This window comes from Bombus terrestris, chromosome 15 (assembly GCF_910591885.1).
Source record: "Bombus terrestris chromosome 15, iyBomTerr1.2, whole genome shotgun sequence".
Taxonomy (NCBI): Eukaryota; Metazoa; Arthropoda; class Insecta; order Hymenoptera; family Apidae; genus Bombus; species Bombus terrestris.
The window spans coordinates 10,047,287-10,064,611 of NC_063283.1; the positions used below are offsets into that span (position 1 = coordinate 10,047,287).

The window sequence follows — 17,325 nt, forward strand, 5'->3', positions numbered from 1 at the left end:
CAGACTGTGTCGCGATCACCCTCGCGTTATGCCACGCATATAGAGACATTTTGGCGCCGCAACGCGACCTATAAATCCCGCTTTCGCTGAAGTGCGACGAGCTAAGGGGTTTGTTCCTCCCCCGTCGCGTTACTCGCGTTTTAAGCAAAAATAAATAACGACAGTAGAGAGAGGTGGTTGGTAGTGTTACACAGCCGTCTCCACGATCGCTCATTTCTCTCTTTCATTCGAATTCGTTCTTCCTACGCGATTTTCATCCCCTCTTCGTCTCCTCGTCCCATCCTTTGTATCGAATAATTCGTACGAGGGGTGGAAACTCGTGGATCCTTATTTTGCACGCGTTTTACGATCTCATTAGGCTGTTCGTAAGAGGCGGAATACGATATACATATATGTATATATATATATATAATATACGTAGACGTATCAAAGCATTCGTCGACGCAGAACTTTGATGCTTTACTGCCGCCTACGAATTATCGCTTTGAGGGATCGACCATGGTACCTCGCTTCAAAGGGACTGGCGAACAAGAGTGGATCGCTGGGGGAACTGCGTAACGGTAAATAAGGGATGCACGAGCTAATGGGAATCAATCTTCAACTTCGAGATCACGGCTGTTAGCCTAATGGTAATTAAAAACTAGCAGAGACCGAACGCAAGATCCATTCGTCTTTTTACAAATTCCTCGTCGATTGATCCAATCGGGCTGCTGTTTCAATAAATTTCATGCTTTTGAAAGATGCCAAGATTCGGATATCCCGATTGTTCGATGTAGATTTACGGTTAGGGCACCCGGAAAGAGAATGGCACTCAGCGGGAAGAATCATTGAATTTTTGGCGATGCGGTAAAATTCCATGCGCGCTTTCTAGTTTAATTCGCAGTTGAGGGGCAATATCATCCATGGGGGAGGGACCATTTTCGAGTGGAATTTCTCAAATTCTTTCGAGCATTCGTTTACTCGACGGGAAAACACGCTCGTTCGTATAATTCGGCGACTTTCTGCCGAGGTCGGAGAGAGGAATTCTGCTTCGCATAAACTCGAGGGGGGCACCTGTGAATTCTTCGTTTCGTTTCGCGATCTAAAGTTGCACGATTCCTCGAGATCGACGCGTGCGTGTAAGCTTACCAGATAACGATAACGTGTATATTACTACTACCTGGACGGGAAGCTCGAGTTCGCGGCTGCGTCAGGTAAATGGAAATCGCGAAGACGAAAGGGTTAAAGCGTTTGGAACTACGTACACCGGTTTACGAAAGTACTAGAACGCTCGTCTGTTTTTATATTTTGAAATTTCACTAACGCTTTAATGGCATGACAAATATTTTCATGCCGATTAATTATTAGGTCCGAGTATATTAAATTTCGTCTCGTTTCCTAATACTTTTACACGATTACAAAAATTTGATAATACGAAATATAGAATTTTATACAAAAGTAATTCACTGGAAAAGGATGCTGTGACCAAGTACTCTTTGCATCTACTAAATTATGCATTACAAAGATACGAAAATTTATTCAAATTACGATTAAGTATGAAGAGTAGTTTATTACAAACCTGTTAAAACGAAGTGACAAATGTTGGTCAGACTGCAAATGGTCGATCGAGACTATACAATTTTTACGTTTTGGGATACGTAACATGCACGATTCAGGTGAATCTCAGCGCGAAAAGCGAGAACGAGTGAAACATCTCGCCCCGTCTTCTTTAAGATATCCTTGGGGCGGTTCGTCGGCCCGAAGGGTCGGGGTTCAGGGTCAATCCCCGAACTCGTCCTTCCTATCCCGGATCCCTTTTCTTTCGGCTTATTTCCACTATTACTTCGCGATTCCACGTAATGATCGTTTTCCACCGCAGAACCACGCGACAGAAACGCTTCCGCTCGGTGAGCAGCACGCGACGATCCCCTCCGACGATGAATAATTGCTTCTACTCCTAGTACAGACATAAGCAACTACGTTGATGTTCGAGTACATGATTACTTGGCACATCTCGTGAGCATCGACATTAATTATTCCTTAAATATTCATAGTTATTTATCTACCACTTAAACACGACCATGTGTACCACTTATCGTAACCAGGAATTGAATTTCGCGGATAGAAAAGCTGTTTCAGATCTTGTTCCCAGTTCCCTTAAGATATACAACATGTCTCAAATAATTAAGGATTTGGTACGGATAAGATCAGTGGATATTTTAATACGGAATAGATATTAATAGCTAATGATTTTGTCGATCGATAAGATTATTCTTGCCTTACAGCTTTTATAGCAATGCTTCCAAGTATATAGCTTAAGCTGATAAAATTTAAACGTTTGACAGAAGTTAAATAATTGCTTTATTTGCAATTATCTTTTAATATAGCAACCAAAATCAGTGTTTTGCTGGGGCAACGAAAGTCTATCGCTCCAGCACTAATGAAGCTTTAATCCGTCTATGCTTATATATTATTTTTTGTAATCATGTCCAAAGAAAAATTACAAAGTTTGGCTGTAAAGACAGGCCTGGCACACCGTATATAATATATACATATATGCATACACGATGGCAACAACCCTGACATTTCAACTCGATTATTATGCAGTCGCAATCGAACGGGGTCGTATCGGTTACGAGTTATTCATTTCGTAATTGTTCGATTCGATTTACAAAGCGGTGGTACAGAGGAGCGAAAGAAAGAGAGAAAGAGAGATGAGAGAGAGGGTCCGAGGTTAATCGAGTCGTCGATAACTGAAAATAGAATTTTTACGGATCGACTGCTATCGGAAATTTCACCGCTCGTCCACCAAACAACCGACGCTGTTTGTTTTTCCATTTAATACGGTTTTTTTTTCCACCGCCTAGCCACCGTGTGTACTCGTTTCAGGAATAAGAACAGTACTTGTATCGCGTATTTGGACATTTCCAAATTATTGCGAATATATAAAATGTCTATTTCTTATTTGTAATTCCGTTGCCCTGCGAGCCAAGAATGATTTCCTGTTATTCCTTGTAATCCTAGTAGCTAACCTAATTGTATAAAATATACTTTCCAAATAAAACTAGTTAATCTAATTTTGGTCTCTGATTTTATCTCGGACAAGCCTATAGAGTTAGCGACGAGCTTATTTCAATTAAATCGTACGTCGGGAGGTTAGTATTAAGTGGCGTAAATTAAGTGGTCGAAACATGACAAATAATTGAAGAAGATGAAAATTGATTCTGAAAAGACACTCGAGTTAAGAGACTGCAGGCAATGTTTAAAGTTAGCGTCTTAAAGCAATTGAAATACGTGTACTCCACGATGTAGTTTATATAGATTTTATGAAGTGTCAGCTATTCGTTACAGATAAATATGTAACTCCTCGAGTGATGCAGTAACTCTCTCAATTTCGGTTTAACAGGACATTTGATCTCAGTTATGGCAAAAGAGCACGGCATTAACGATAGAAAAACGTTACTCTCTCGTAAAATCGAAACTTATATGTAATATATAATAAAAATATCGGCCTTTTCGTACAATTCCATTAGATGGCTAAATACTTATGGACGGTGATAATGTACAGTCTACCCTCGCTACGAAGAGAAACGTATGCGTTTCGAAAGGGGCGCCGACGTTAATACGTAGCTTCGCTTCTCGTTGGCAATTATCGTACGATTAAATACGATCATGCGAGTATAATTTGAAAGCCAGCGGCTACAATTTACCTCGTTACGCGTTTGCATTCTGTTCTCGAACAGTCTCGTGCAATTAAAGAATAATACCGAGCCTATACTTCGGGGGACGATAAAAGAGCCGAAAACGAAGCTAACCGAAAGAATGAAAATCTCGTAAACGTTGGTTTTGTTGCTTCTTAATTGTAATCGTGACATTTACTGGCCATAAGAGCACGATTTACGTGTTCCTTCTTATGGAACAGAATAAGAATTCGAAATAATTGTTCCATAAATATTTGTTCTCGTTTAGTGATTTCTTTTGGGTAAATCAGAGTGAAATGCCATCAAGGCTCGTATGATCGATACCTTCTAATTGTACAACAGGAAATTTTCCCAAACGTACTGTTAGTGTTACTTAATTGAAATAAATTACCTCTTTCTGCGTGTATTTACCTTTCGTCGTTCTCCTTGTTTCTCTTTCTCTTCTTTGGTCATTGTAAAATATTTCAAATAAAATGAACGAGATGCTTCGTATCGAATTCTAAAGCCAAACATCTATATATTATTATATGAATATTATTCCCAATATATTAATATCTATCGAGACAATTTTTATTTCGGGTTATATAAACTTAATAAAAAAAGCAGGGTTAAAGAAAACTCTCCCTATATTCTCTGGTTTCTCTACGCTCCATTATGCCTCTATTCTTCTACGTTGATGCGTAATTTCAACGCGTCTAGTTAAGGCTGACGGTTTTTCTCGAACGAAACGCGCGGTTATATCGTCGCGGTGAGCGGGAAAGTTTATAAAGGGATTAAACTTTATTATATCAGGCTGCTCAGCAGGGTTACCGTGAACTTCAAATTTTCACCCCCGAGTTCACCTCTGATTCCCTGGTGTTGCTCTTCGTTCATGGTATATCGCGGTTAATAATAACAGAGCGACTTTATTATCGGCGCATTTTTAACCAGTCAATTTAGCCAAGTTCTTTTTCCTCTCTCCTTTTCTCGTAACAGAAAAAGAAGGAGCAAGTATACAGGTTCGCGAATGTATTCGAACACACGTGTTAGGTACCTTTTACGAATACATTCTATGTGTTACACGAAACATTTTCACGCATCGTTAGCGTTGTAACGTTATAGGTTTGTCATGATCGTATTGGTAAATTTTGAAAGAAATTTGAAAGTGCATTCTGTGAGACCATCTTTAGTAGCAATTATAATATACGTATGATAACTATTCACGCAGTATACTAGTTTTTCATTAAACGTTGCAATAAATGTCTTGTAATTTTTATATACATTTTTGCGATGGTTTGATAAATTTTGTCAACATAATGACGGTAGACGTGCGTTATCAGGATGCTAATGAAACTACAAAATCTTTTTATATAATTCCGTACAGATTAGGACGTAAAAGATTTTCATGGTAAGTGTTCACATACTTTCACGAACCAGGGTATGTACACGAAGATTACGAGTTTAACGGCGAAACACGCGCATGATTCATCGAGTAATCAGCGCGTGGTACGGTTAGGTGTTTAAAAATAAATGGATTGCAGCCGATATCGAGCATGTTAAAATTAACCGTGCGAAATCCAAGTTCGGTACTGGGAACACGAATTGTTTCTCTTGACAATTAACGCGAGCAAGAAACTTAATTCAGAACTTTCATTACCAAAGGGACCAAGAAAAACAAGGTTCGTAACCAGTAGTGGCCTGTTTCGTTCCGCTCTTTTCGAAGGAACTCACGCAACGCGAATGCGGTCGAGTGCAGACGCATTCGTAACGAGGTGTTTGTCAAATTTATGCAAATGAGATTCGGATCGCATAAAGCCGGTATAAAACAACGTGCCTTCCCGAACGTTATTAACATTCATGAACGCCGAAACTCGCTCTTTCTTCTCGCTTCTTTCTTCCCTTTTTCCCCTTTCCTCGCTGCCTATTTCCATCGAACGAACGAAATATCGTTCCATCGTGTTTTTCCGCTCTTTTCTTTTACATATTTTTTCTTCCTGTCGGGATCGAACTGAAATTTCAACGACGACAAATTACGACAGATCGACTCTGTCGCGGCAGCGCGATAAATACGGGTCGAACCCACGGCTGTTTCGACGTTCACGATACGCAACCGAGTGTTTTATTGCAAAAATGTTTATCTGGCCGACACGAAATGTTACGAGGGAACCGGTTTGACCGGTTCCATTGCCGACCACTTTCGGGAATCGGAAACAAATGTCGACCGATATAGAAATCTGGCCGATAATAAGTTTCGCCCGGTCCGAGAACCGGCTGTCTAGCCCATGGGAAACGGTTTACCTAGTTGGATTTGCGATTCACGTGAATGATTATAAAACCGAAACGAGTCTCGTTTGACGTTTAATATCTGATCTATCGGAATTTGTAATGCTCACGATAAAGCGAAATACCAAGCAACTTAATGGCTTATCGCGATTACGTAGTGTGTTCTTATCGTTCCTTTTAATATATTCGCTGCTTCTTAAATTACGACTATTCCATTCTGGAGTTGCGTTTCTTCCCTATAAATGACTTTATTATAAATAGTAATGATACATTCACGAAAGGGTAGGAAGATGAATGTAATTGTCAAAATCTATAAAAACGAAGATAATAAGAAGTAAAAGAAATAGTAACGAGGATAAGACGCGTTTATAAAAATATAAATTTCAATATATGATGTCGCGTAAATGACCGTACTCTACAAATAATGATAGAAGCAATAAAAGAATCAGTGAAAAAGGAATTTAATAATACGTAACGAGATTATTGTAACGTCAAGTATCTGATTTCTTTACAAAGTAAGATTGCAAATGAGATAATAATTTTCAAGCGTTTGAACGATTTTTTAACATTTTCACATAATTTTTGCATAAGTGGCTTTATGCTTACGAAGAGGAATATATTGACGTATATATTCGTCAAGAATAGGTCGTCGGAGAATCTGACGGAGGATTTGGTAAATTGACGTGTGATCCCGAGGGGGCTTGTCGAGGTCATGAAACGTTTTTCCTTTAAATTCTACCGCTCGGCGAGTCCATCTCTTTCTGAACGTATTCATACGAGCAGACGGAGATCCAACTATTGCATTAGTGCTCATAGAGACGGAGAGACGAGTCTAGGAATATTCTAACAGCGTCAGAAGCGAACAATGTCAAGCGTATAAATGTATAATGCGGCCCGTCTACCATGGATAACAAGAACTGCTGGGTAGCCGTGACAGTGAGCAGCGAAATTTAATTTGAAAAGCCCATCAAAGATTTCGTGAATAATTCTCTCCCGATTCCCCTTATCCACTGCCACGATAATTAAACCTCCATTAACCTTTTGCGGCATATTAAGAATCGTATTAAAAATCTGTTCGGACGTGAACGTGATTTTTCCATTGTAAGAAAGAAAAGACCGTTCTCCCGTAGGGGACCACTTTTCAGTGACGCACAGTCTTGACAGAATCTCGATGTGTACTCTCGTTCATAAATATAGTAACGTAGGATTATTCAAGTCACCTAAACTTGGCTATTTTAAAATTCAATCTTGAACTTGGAAGCGAGGGAAACTGGAAGAAGTTTGCTCGGAATCTGAATCGTGAAATTGTTTATAGCATGCATAGAATAATAAAATGTCAGCGTTGAATATAGAAAGTGAAAATAGCAGTGAGAAGACACGACGGATATAGACAAGAAGAGAATTCTATTATATGAAATTGATGACATAGTTGTTACGATCATCGTATTACATATGTGAATATTTCAAACCAGACAATAATTCTGAAGGGTTTATTTCAATTTTCTTAAGCGTCTCGATACTTACGAATGGAGAAGTAGATTTCTTCTATTCTTTGGACGTCGACTCGCTGTTACATTTCTCTTTCTCTACGAATTACCAACTTTTTCCTCGACCAAACGACTGAGGAAAGAGAAGACACAAGAGATAGGGAAGAAAACGGATAAAAGGGAAAAAAGGAATAGCATTTGTAGCTACTTCCTCAGGAACAAAGACCGTTCACTCGTGCTTTATGTATACCTTGGAGGTGCACTGTGGATCCATATTTACGGGAACCCGCTATCTTTCGTTTCCAACGTTGCCCGCCTTTCCACGCTTTTCCAAGCTTCCTCGCGTCTTTTTCTCTTTTACGTTAGCTAAGGTTAGAAGCTGGCTCAGCGAAAGAAAACAAAAAGAATCAAGAAGATGGAGAGAATTTTTTTCGCTCTCCTTCGCTTATTTCTTTAACAGCATCGTGTGCTGTATATCGCGCGTAGTCAAGTGTAAATTATTACGGGCCTGAGGGTGGTTTACTGCTAATTGGTTTGTTAACGTCGTGTTTACCTCTCTCGAGACGCCGATTTTTCTTCCTTTCCTCGTCCTGTTCCTTCCTTCGAGTTAAGAGGAGAATTGGCCTCTATTGCGAGTGAATAGCTGCTCGAGCTTCTTTTTCGTGCTCATTTCTCGAAACATCAAACGACTAAAAGATGGTCGATTTACTGGAAAATAGCTCAGCCGGGTATTTTTCTCGATTCTAATTTACCAGTTATTATTATTTTCGACCTTCTTTGATTCCTTCTTCAAGAACAGGAAAATAAAAGATACAATCGAACTTTGGACTAAGCGATCTCAATTAACGTGGATTTTTCTCTTGAAAAATTTCAAATCGCTTTATTTGCTTCGTCTTACTATAGAAACATAGAAACGAGGCGCATACATATGCATAGCGTACAAAATAGAATTTTCAACCAGCAGCACCGATATCGTACTCGAGTCAGCGAGAAGTAAAAAATTGCGCATGGACTTTAGTATCGCAAACTTCCACGTTATTTAAGGGTATGATGCGATACTCGCTTAAATTCCAATAGAATAGTTTCGATTAAATTCGATTGATGTAGCTAGTCCCTCTACTTAACGGAGACTCAAACGCGAAAGAGAAACGAGGAGAACAACAGCAAGGTTAATAGAGCAACGCTATGTTTACTGGGAACGAATCGTGGTCGGTAGGGATCGTTCGAATTATATACCTGGAACAATGACGCCAGCCGGTGTATCTCGACTTTAAATACAAAATTCGTTTCGGCTTACGTAACACGATTATGCGAGAATTCGCAAACATACACGCGAACCATTACGAAACCGATTGGTCTCGACGACTGGATGGCGCCGCAGTGGATTTCGAATGGGTTAACCCGTTCGCAACTTCTGTGGGTCCCTATCGCACCACTAGAAGGAATTTTTTAATTAGAGACGACGGACAAAGGTTGCCTGCACCGTTGGCGAGAGTCTCGTAATAGCCCATGCCCTTTCGACGAATTACACCGAGCAAGCTGGAATCCTCACGACGGATATTTTTTTCTTTTCTTTTTTCGTTCCGCACTGCTTTCTTCCAGTCATTTCTAATTTTCCCCCCGCTTCTTCGACTATACTCGGGACAGAAACTATCGTAGGAATCTACAAAATCCAAAAAGATTCTCTACTAAGAGTATTTGTCGGTAGATAATTAACTTCTAGACGATTGAAGTAGGATTCGGGAATTGCAAGCATTTCTGTTATTATCCTCTGTTATTATCCTTACTCGAGCGTAGATAATAGAGAGACTTAGATCGGATCATCGTCGTACAGTAAAATGAGAAACGTTTATCAGAAATTAATCTCGACTGATCTTTTCGTTCCTACGAGAACGTAACGAAAATTCTTGTTATTTAAACGCTTAAACACTTGTTATTTAAAAATACGTAGATAGATTGCAAGGTAAAAAGATCGTAAAGAAACTTCAAATGCTGCGATAATTTTTTATTTTATTTTCACATTACAAAAATTATCGTCAACGATAATAGGATTGACGCGTAAGAGCTTTACGCGTATACTAGAAATCGAAAGCATTTTAGGAATTTACAGAATCCAAAAAGATTCTCAGCAAAGACCACTCGCAGGTAGGTAATCAGATCCATAGACCGTCGAACTAGATCTAGAAATCGTTTCTATCGTTACTTGCAAAGATTCTCCGACTCGCCCAGAAGTAGATAACCGAATGGAGACTCGCCTAACAGGATATGAAATCTAGCTCTTAACCAACTGGTTGCTCGCGGAAACTTCCTTTAAACGAGCGAATACTCTAAAGCGGAGCCGCGCCAGGGAATAAGTTTGAAGTCGTTTTCTGAAACTCTGGTCGTGGATTCGCGTTCTCTCCGGTCGTTTGAACGTGTCAGACGCGTAATCCGGAGATTCGTTGCGCGTATAACTGCGTACAAGCAAACTCGGAGCGGATTAACCAGTGGACGAGTATTCGCGTAATCCTCTCGCTCTGTTCGACCCTTAGATTCGTTCGGCCCGTTATCACAACGTGGATACGTCCATGTACAAGGAGCGCCTTATACCTGGTCCTTACGGTTCTTCCGTGACATACGGCCGGACTCCATTTCGGTTTATTGGACGTTGGGATCCGTGTCAACCTTGTCCGTGGCGTTCTCTGCGTGCTCGTGTTATACCTGTGTGGCTTTCCAGTTTCTCTTTCGGTCGAACGTGACTGTGAACCGAGTTTTAGAAACCAGTTTCGTCGTTTCTCGAACACAGTAACACCTCCTTTGGTCGCTTGGGACCCACTCGGGTGCATAAACCACGAATCGTTATCGCGAGCGGTTGGAAGAAACGAGGTTCCTTAGAGCAGCGAATGCGCGCTCGCGAATCGCTTAATTTCTGGTAATCAAGACGATTGCCTTTTCTCTTTTCTGCCGATGACAAACGACGATGAGAATTTCGATGTATGAATTTTCTTCTCGCTACGCAACAAAGGATCTTACCTGAAAGTTACAATTATCGAGATTCTTACAAGTTGACAGATGTGAAAATTTGGATTGGGAAATACGAATATGAAAACTAGATTGTTCTTTGGCGCTAGATATTTTTACTACAGACTGCATACTTCTTATACGCGTTTCGTCTCTTTATACGTTTTATTCGTGTATTTTATACTTTCTGTATAATTATATTAATAGGATTCGTAGTACTCGTAATATACAACAAAGACAATGAAATAATATCTTTCCTATATATTTCTGTATCTGTTTGCTAGCTCGGTTTTAATATCAAAGGACGAGAGGTTTGTACAGACGGATATAAACATTTTGGGAAGCGTATCGAGAAGACGTAGGATATATACTAAAGGGAGGAATCGAGCAAACAGAGGTACATCTCCTTCGGGATAATTATTTGTAAACTCGCCATTATATTCCCCGAAATACTTGTGTTTTCCCCACAGTGCTTTCCTCTCCCGAGGCGTGTTTGCCCTGACGGGTGTATCGGCGCAAAAACCTCGTTGTCATTGCAGTCTCTGGAGGCAAATAAACGTTCTATTGCGATTATCGACTGGTTCTCCCAGGGACGCACGGTGGCTCGGTTTACTTTGCTTTACCCTCTCGATTTGGCCGGTTCCTGGCATCGGTGACAAGTCACTCGAGTTGCACAAAGCGTGTAACGATTCGAACGACGCGATGCCTGTGTTGTTGTCCCCCTTTTGCTCCGCTCTACTCTGGTCTTCTCTGCTCTGCTTCCGAGAGGGCGACTCCTGAATCTGACACGTAAAATCGCACGCTTTCAAGTTACACAGCCCCGTTGCTCCATGTCGGTAGCGACATAGTGTCAAAGGCAGTTCGCGACAAAGGGTGTGCAGTGTGGACAGGACTTGACGAAATGCTCGCCGAGGAAGACCTTTTTGTCTCTTTCTACAACGGCTCGCGAAAGTAATCGGACACTCGCCGTCGAAAATTTTGATGGGTATATTACGCGCATTATATGGACGATTTTGTAATTCTATCGGTACTTTAATGACAAACGACAATCGCGATTACGTCTGTAAAACCCGAAACCAATACAAAAATATACAGATATTAAAAATTCTTGTAAGATGCTTGTGAACGCTTGTCGAGCTTCTAAAACCTATGGAAACTTTCGAGACTTTTAAATTCATCAAAACTTTCACGATAACCAAACGTCCGTAACGTAATACAAAGACCAAAAGTTTTCTACGCTTCGAGTCATGTTTCAAGCGATCCGAATCTTTCGTAATCTATACGGATTTGAAAGGACTCGAAGCGTTTCAGATCCCATGACTAATTGTATGGTAATTTCGATCGAAGCGTCGAACTACTAATTAAAGGCCAAGACAGAAAAAGAAAATAAAGGTAAACGGATTGCAAAGATGGAGAGAGGGAGAGGAAGAAAAGGTTGCTCTATTGTGCGAACGATTTCATAAAACGACGACAAGCCGCGAAAACAACTCACCGCTATAAATGATAAGGATCTGGCATAATATTAGCCGAGTAAACAAATTTCGATCGGCTGAATCAAACACGCTAGCTTTTAAACGCGACACGCTCTCGCGGTTCTATTTTAAATCCGAGGGAAAGATAGATGGCTTTCTACAAGCTACGCGATTAAATCACAGCAGAATACAGCAATATTATGGCGTTAAGTGGTTAGTAGAATTTTGCTACGTTAATCCTTTGCACTCGGAATGCAAGTTACGCTGTCACGATTCTTTACGTTTCATACGACCTTTCATAAAAATTTCTTTCGCGACTTCCAACGAAATCTTTTTCTTGAACGTTTAAATGCAAAATATCGACGGTGGTAACTAATAATAATTACAAAATAGACGCTGCTGTCGATGTCTTGTTAAAATATTCATCTCGGATCAGCCAGATTTTCCCGAAGCTTCCGAAAAATTGAAAATTGATAATTCTCTTTCCAATCAAGAGTTTGTCCTTCCACGAATCGACCAGATTATACCATAGCTACAACTTAAGGAAGCGATCAAGTGCGAACGATCCTAAACAACTAGGAAAACTCCACCGGAGACGTCGAACTTTTAGTTTACTCTACGACAAAACTACTCTGACTCTTCCTAACGTCCAAATTATTATCCTGTGTTTTCTTCTATGAAAGAATTGTCCCCAGCTTAGTATCATTCGTGTATTCAGGTTCCATGGCGAACCCTTCTCCCTCTATCGGACCAAGTATCCGTGTCCACTGGTAAAGCCGAAGGATATTTCTCGGGAAGAGTGACCGTTTGTGTATCGAGGGAGAAACGCGTGTCTGTAAATATGTACACTGTGTACACTCCGAATCGAGGATAGCTACAGTGATTCACGAAAGTATCCGTGCACGTATAGAAAATTTGTACGCGTATTATACAAAGCACTCTGAAATTTCATTACTACTACGACGAGACACGATAATTGCGACCATCTTGGTATGTAACTGATCGTTCTTCCCCTGTAGTCTTCAAATACAATAGCGTGCAAATACTTTTTATAGCCGTCGTACAACTCACGTGGTGAAGCGGACTCGAGAAGATCAGGATTGTCGATTCGGTGCACGTATCAGTGACCGGTGTCGGCCCACGATTCTTCTCTCTTGCATTGACAGTCGTGAAAGTTACTTTTTTTCTTTGCTCGCGCCTCTCCATTCCGCATACTTACATATGTATGTCTTCCTATTAATAGGAAGCCTCAAACCGACCGGAAGAACCGGTCTTCGCGATTCCTCCGTGTATCTTGCCCATTCTTGTAGCGACTCCTCCGAATGCTCCGCTCTCGTCCACTCTTCGAACGTGTTATCCGACTATTTAATGCGCGTATACAGAGATTAAAACGCATAGTTTTCTGTTTGAACGCGAAAGCTTGACCTAATCAGCGGGCCATCAAATTGTCTTTCAGCGTATGAAGCTGATGTGGCGAAAATGACCTGTAAAGAAGTAGCTAAACGCATCTCTTTCTGGTCTTGCGTAAATAGGGAATCTTGCTTGTTCTTCCGTCGACGATCTTTCTCATAGACGAGGTTCGTGAATCCTGACTACGTTATTAAATCGAGAATACAACTCGTATGTTTCGTTTTTTTACGGCGCGTCAGTTATATCAGAATCGTTCTTTTAATCGATCTTGGAGACAAACGTGTACTTTCTCAACCACCTCGTAATTCGAAAATAATTTCTCGTTGTATCAAAGTATTGTACGCTGTAAAAAATATTGAAATTGAAAAAGATTCGATTACGCGTAGGAAACCGTTACGTAGTTTGGTGTGATATACAGACCAAAGGGTCAGGGTCTCGTTTCCAGTCTAGTGGAAATTATCGATCGATATTTTCTGGCCATGCGGGGCAACCAACGTTTTCCACCGTTCACACGGTACAGAAGCAAGAGAGTTTTCTGTATACGGATCTGTTATATGAAAAGCTCGTAAAAGCATCTCAGGACAATCCGGACGATGGTCCATTGTGTCCGAGTTCCTTCTTGAGTATGGACTTTCCATTATCGTCGTTCGACTCATTAGCGCACACCTGCGAGTTGCTTTGGAAGAATTCGAAGCCGTTGGTTACTCACCTCTGCCCATCTTAACTGTCTAAAGAGAGTGAGTGCGGTGCTCGGAGGAAATTGCAGCTGGCAGCTGCTCCACAGCCTCCTTAGTAAGATCCTCACGTCCTTCGCAAGTAATTCGTGAAGCGAATCCCGCCAGTCTCATCCTCTTAGCTAGCTAGCGAGGACGTTGTGACCGCGGAACTTTTCAGGATTATTCGCTTTGCAACTTTGTGACAACCTGTCTATCGAAGCAATACGTTGCAGCTCGCATTTTCGTTTAGTCTGTTGATTGCTTTGGTCGACCACTGCAGAGAGACAGAAACTTTCGGAATAATAATTTTCACGATTATTTGAAGAACGACAAAGTCGTTATGTGAACGATAGACAAGGTAATACGTGAAATACTTCGATACTTTGGTATTAAAAATTATGTTCTTTCTTATTCTACTTATCTTTCGAACATTCACTTATATACTATAGATATACCGGTTTGTTCTAAGTTTAACAGATTTATCGATAGAAATTCGTTCTGACGCTATTCTGTCTGTGAAAATACATTGCCTCGACCTTATTGACGTAAAAATATTATCAGAAAGTAGAGGCCGATAATCAGTGCCGCTATCTGACAGTACACAGCTTGGTACCTAATGTGAACTCGTGACATTGTCATGATGCGCGTTTCAGCGTGATTCCTCTTTCGCCCATCGCGCGTGTTGCGTCAGAGATACGCGTGTCGAGGGTCGTGTTATGCGCGAACACCAACCATCATTATCCACCGTCATCGACGTCAGTTTCGTATCATTCTACGTAATATCAATCCCACGAGTGCTCGCTAAAATTATCAAAACTCGTAGCCTTCTTTGAAAACGATCAAACTGTTTATAAGATTTCAATATGTTTTACATAACATGTACGATATGGGATAAACATATGATAAGATAAGCGGTGAAATATTTTCGTGAGTCAATGTATTGGAATATGTTATCCTATTTATATCTACAATAAGTAAACTAATCGTCGTAAGCATCTCAAATTGCCCTCACGATGTTCTATCATCGCTTGTGCAATGTATCAATGTAAACACTTAACAGTTAAATACGCGACACGATGAAGAACGACGAGAAGAAAGAAGGAAAAAGAGCGGAGGAACGAGATACTGTCATGGAGAATAGGAACGGAACGACATCTGAGTCAGGAGACTTCTTATCGCTTGTGTTTAACTGCGCAAAAATGCTCCAAGTGAAAAACATCGTTAATACTTCGGTCAGCATAGTCAGCTCTCGTTCTCTTCTTCGCAACAACACGAACAACACTTCTACGCTTTTTTTTCTTCTTTCTCCGCCACCATCTTCATCCGACTCCTTTTTGTAAAACCGAGTCTGCATATGAAACTATACCTGTGTAAACAAGTCATTTATCGACTATAAATAAGAACGAGTTGGACGTGTGTACGCAGGTGTCTCGTGGGTCACGCGTGCCCCAACCAGGAGTAGTAGGCTGTCGCGTGTTTCTTCAGCGCGAAAATGACGTTGGCTGTTGTTGACTCTCGGCCGATTCTTCGTTCGCTAGATAGGAACGCTATGATATAGCGTGATCGTAAATTTAAGGTATTACGAAGCGATACCCATTGATGTTGCCGCGCTTAGACGCGCGATATACATACGTATTCTGTACGAGCGCGTATAATTTTGGCATGTGAAAGTTATCTGCGTATATTTATAGATATTTTACTTTCAAATTTTGTTTTCCTACTATCGGCCCCTATATCTTATAGAAGAAACAGAAAAAACAATTTCAAGTTGATGCTTCCTGGTTCCCTGTTGCTTTTGAATTCCTTCGTTCTCGCGTAAATTTCTTTGAAAACCAGCACCTTATTGACTTTAGAACCGTGCCACGTCATTTCTACCTGATATACCACATTTTTGATGATTTCATTTATTCTTCTAAACGACCACTATTTTGAGAAACTTAATTAAAAGTCAAGGTTATGGTGGTTTGGCACTTTCCGTCCTGACAATTTGCATACGCTGGCATACAGTGGCACACTGTGACGTCCTTATGTGCCAAACGTAACAATGGGTCGAATTTTGGACGAGAATTGCTGGTGCCGAAAGCGACGCGATAGGCAAATAGACTGATTAAAATTCCAAGGATGTGCTCGCTTGGCCTTCAAAAGCTTAACAAGCTGCGGCCCGGATGCGCGTAACGCTCACGACCTTGCAATGGCCGCACCGGGTTCGCAAATCATTTTTCAAGACGCGTACGCGTCCTTGGTACGTCCCACCACTCGTACCGTGCCACCTGGTCACGTTGAATTTCAGATCCCCCCATCTTCGTGAGAAAACATTTTCTTCGTCCAACTTCACGCCTGTTATCGAAGATTGCTTCGGTACTCTGAGAGTTCCTAGATACGCGTTCCTTGAGATGCTCATTTCAAGATTGTCGTTTGACTCGTGAGCAACGTAATATTCAGTGACACGGTGCATGTGAACTTATTAGTCGTCAGGCGTCGAAAGCTAAAGCGATGTAATTGCGATTTTTAATACACCGAGTAATTTACTTAAAGAAATGAAAGATAGATGTAGCTCAGATATGATAAATTAATGGCATAAATTAAAATTTCAAAAATTGTATATAACGCGTAGAATCGGGAAGAAGGGGATGAACGCTTAGGAAACCTACGATATTTTATCGAACTTTTTCCGAGGAATGCTTGGCAGATTTCGAAGAATCGGAGTGTAATTAACCGACTAATCGTCGTCCACGCGATAAATTACAAGAAAATATTCGGTTTGATAAACGGATAAGCCCCACGGTCCGTCTGTGCACGCAATGCCAGAGTTCTATGCTCGTCGTGTAAGTTTGTAAGACGTCGTCTCGACGCCAGGCGTCATTCATACGCCGGCTTTGGAACGAATCATCGATTGCGAAACACTTCCTAGAAATACAAACCTCGATTACGACGGACTGATCCGTGCGTTCGTGACGGACGTATTATCGTATGGTGTCGAATTGCAAAAACTGATTCACTCGCAAATACTCCCGTAACCGTGGCTCGTGTTACGAGATCGTCGAGGAGATGGTGTCAATGGAGAAGGGTTGTCCACTCTAGACTTTCCACATACCAGGTCAACGAAAGAAACCAGCACAGATCGTTTTGCACTACGGTTGACCCAATGAATCGTATCCAACCACGTTATTTTAGTTACACGTATTTGCATTTTTTAACGAATCTCGAGCTTGTCGTTTAAAAATTCTCCGCTATTTTTAATGGATCGCAGGTGGTCGTGAATCCGGCTCAAGATCTACGATTACAAATTAAACGGATC

General features: G+C 40.9%; 1 protein-coding gene across 1 annotated transcript in view; it reads left to right on the plus strand.

Moving 5' to 3' along the window:
• LOC100644701 (headcase protein) overlaps positions 1–17,325 on the plus strand; it is a 169,482-nt gene that overhangs the window by 7,049 nt on the left and 145,108 nt on the right. The gene's annotated exons all lie outside the window — the stretch shown is intronic.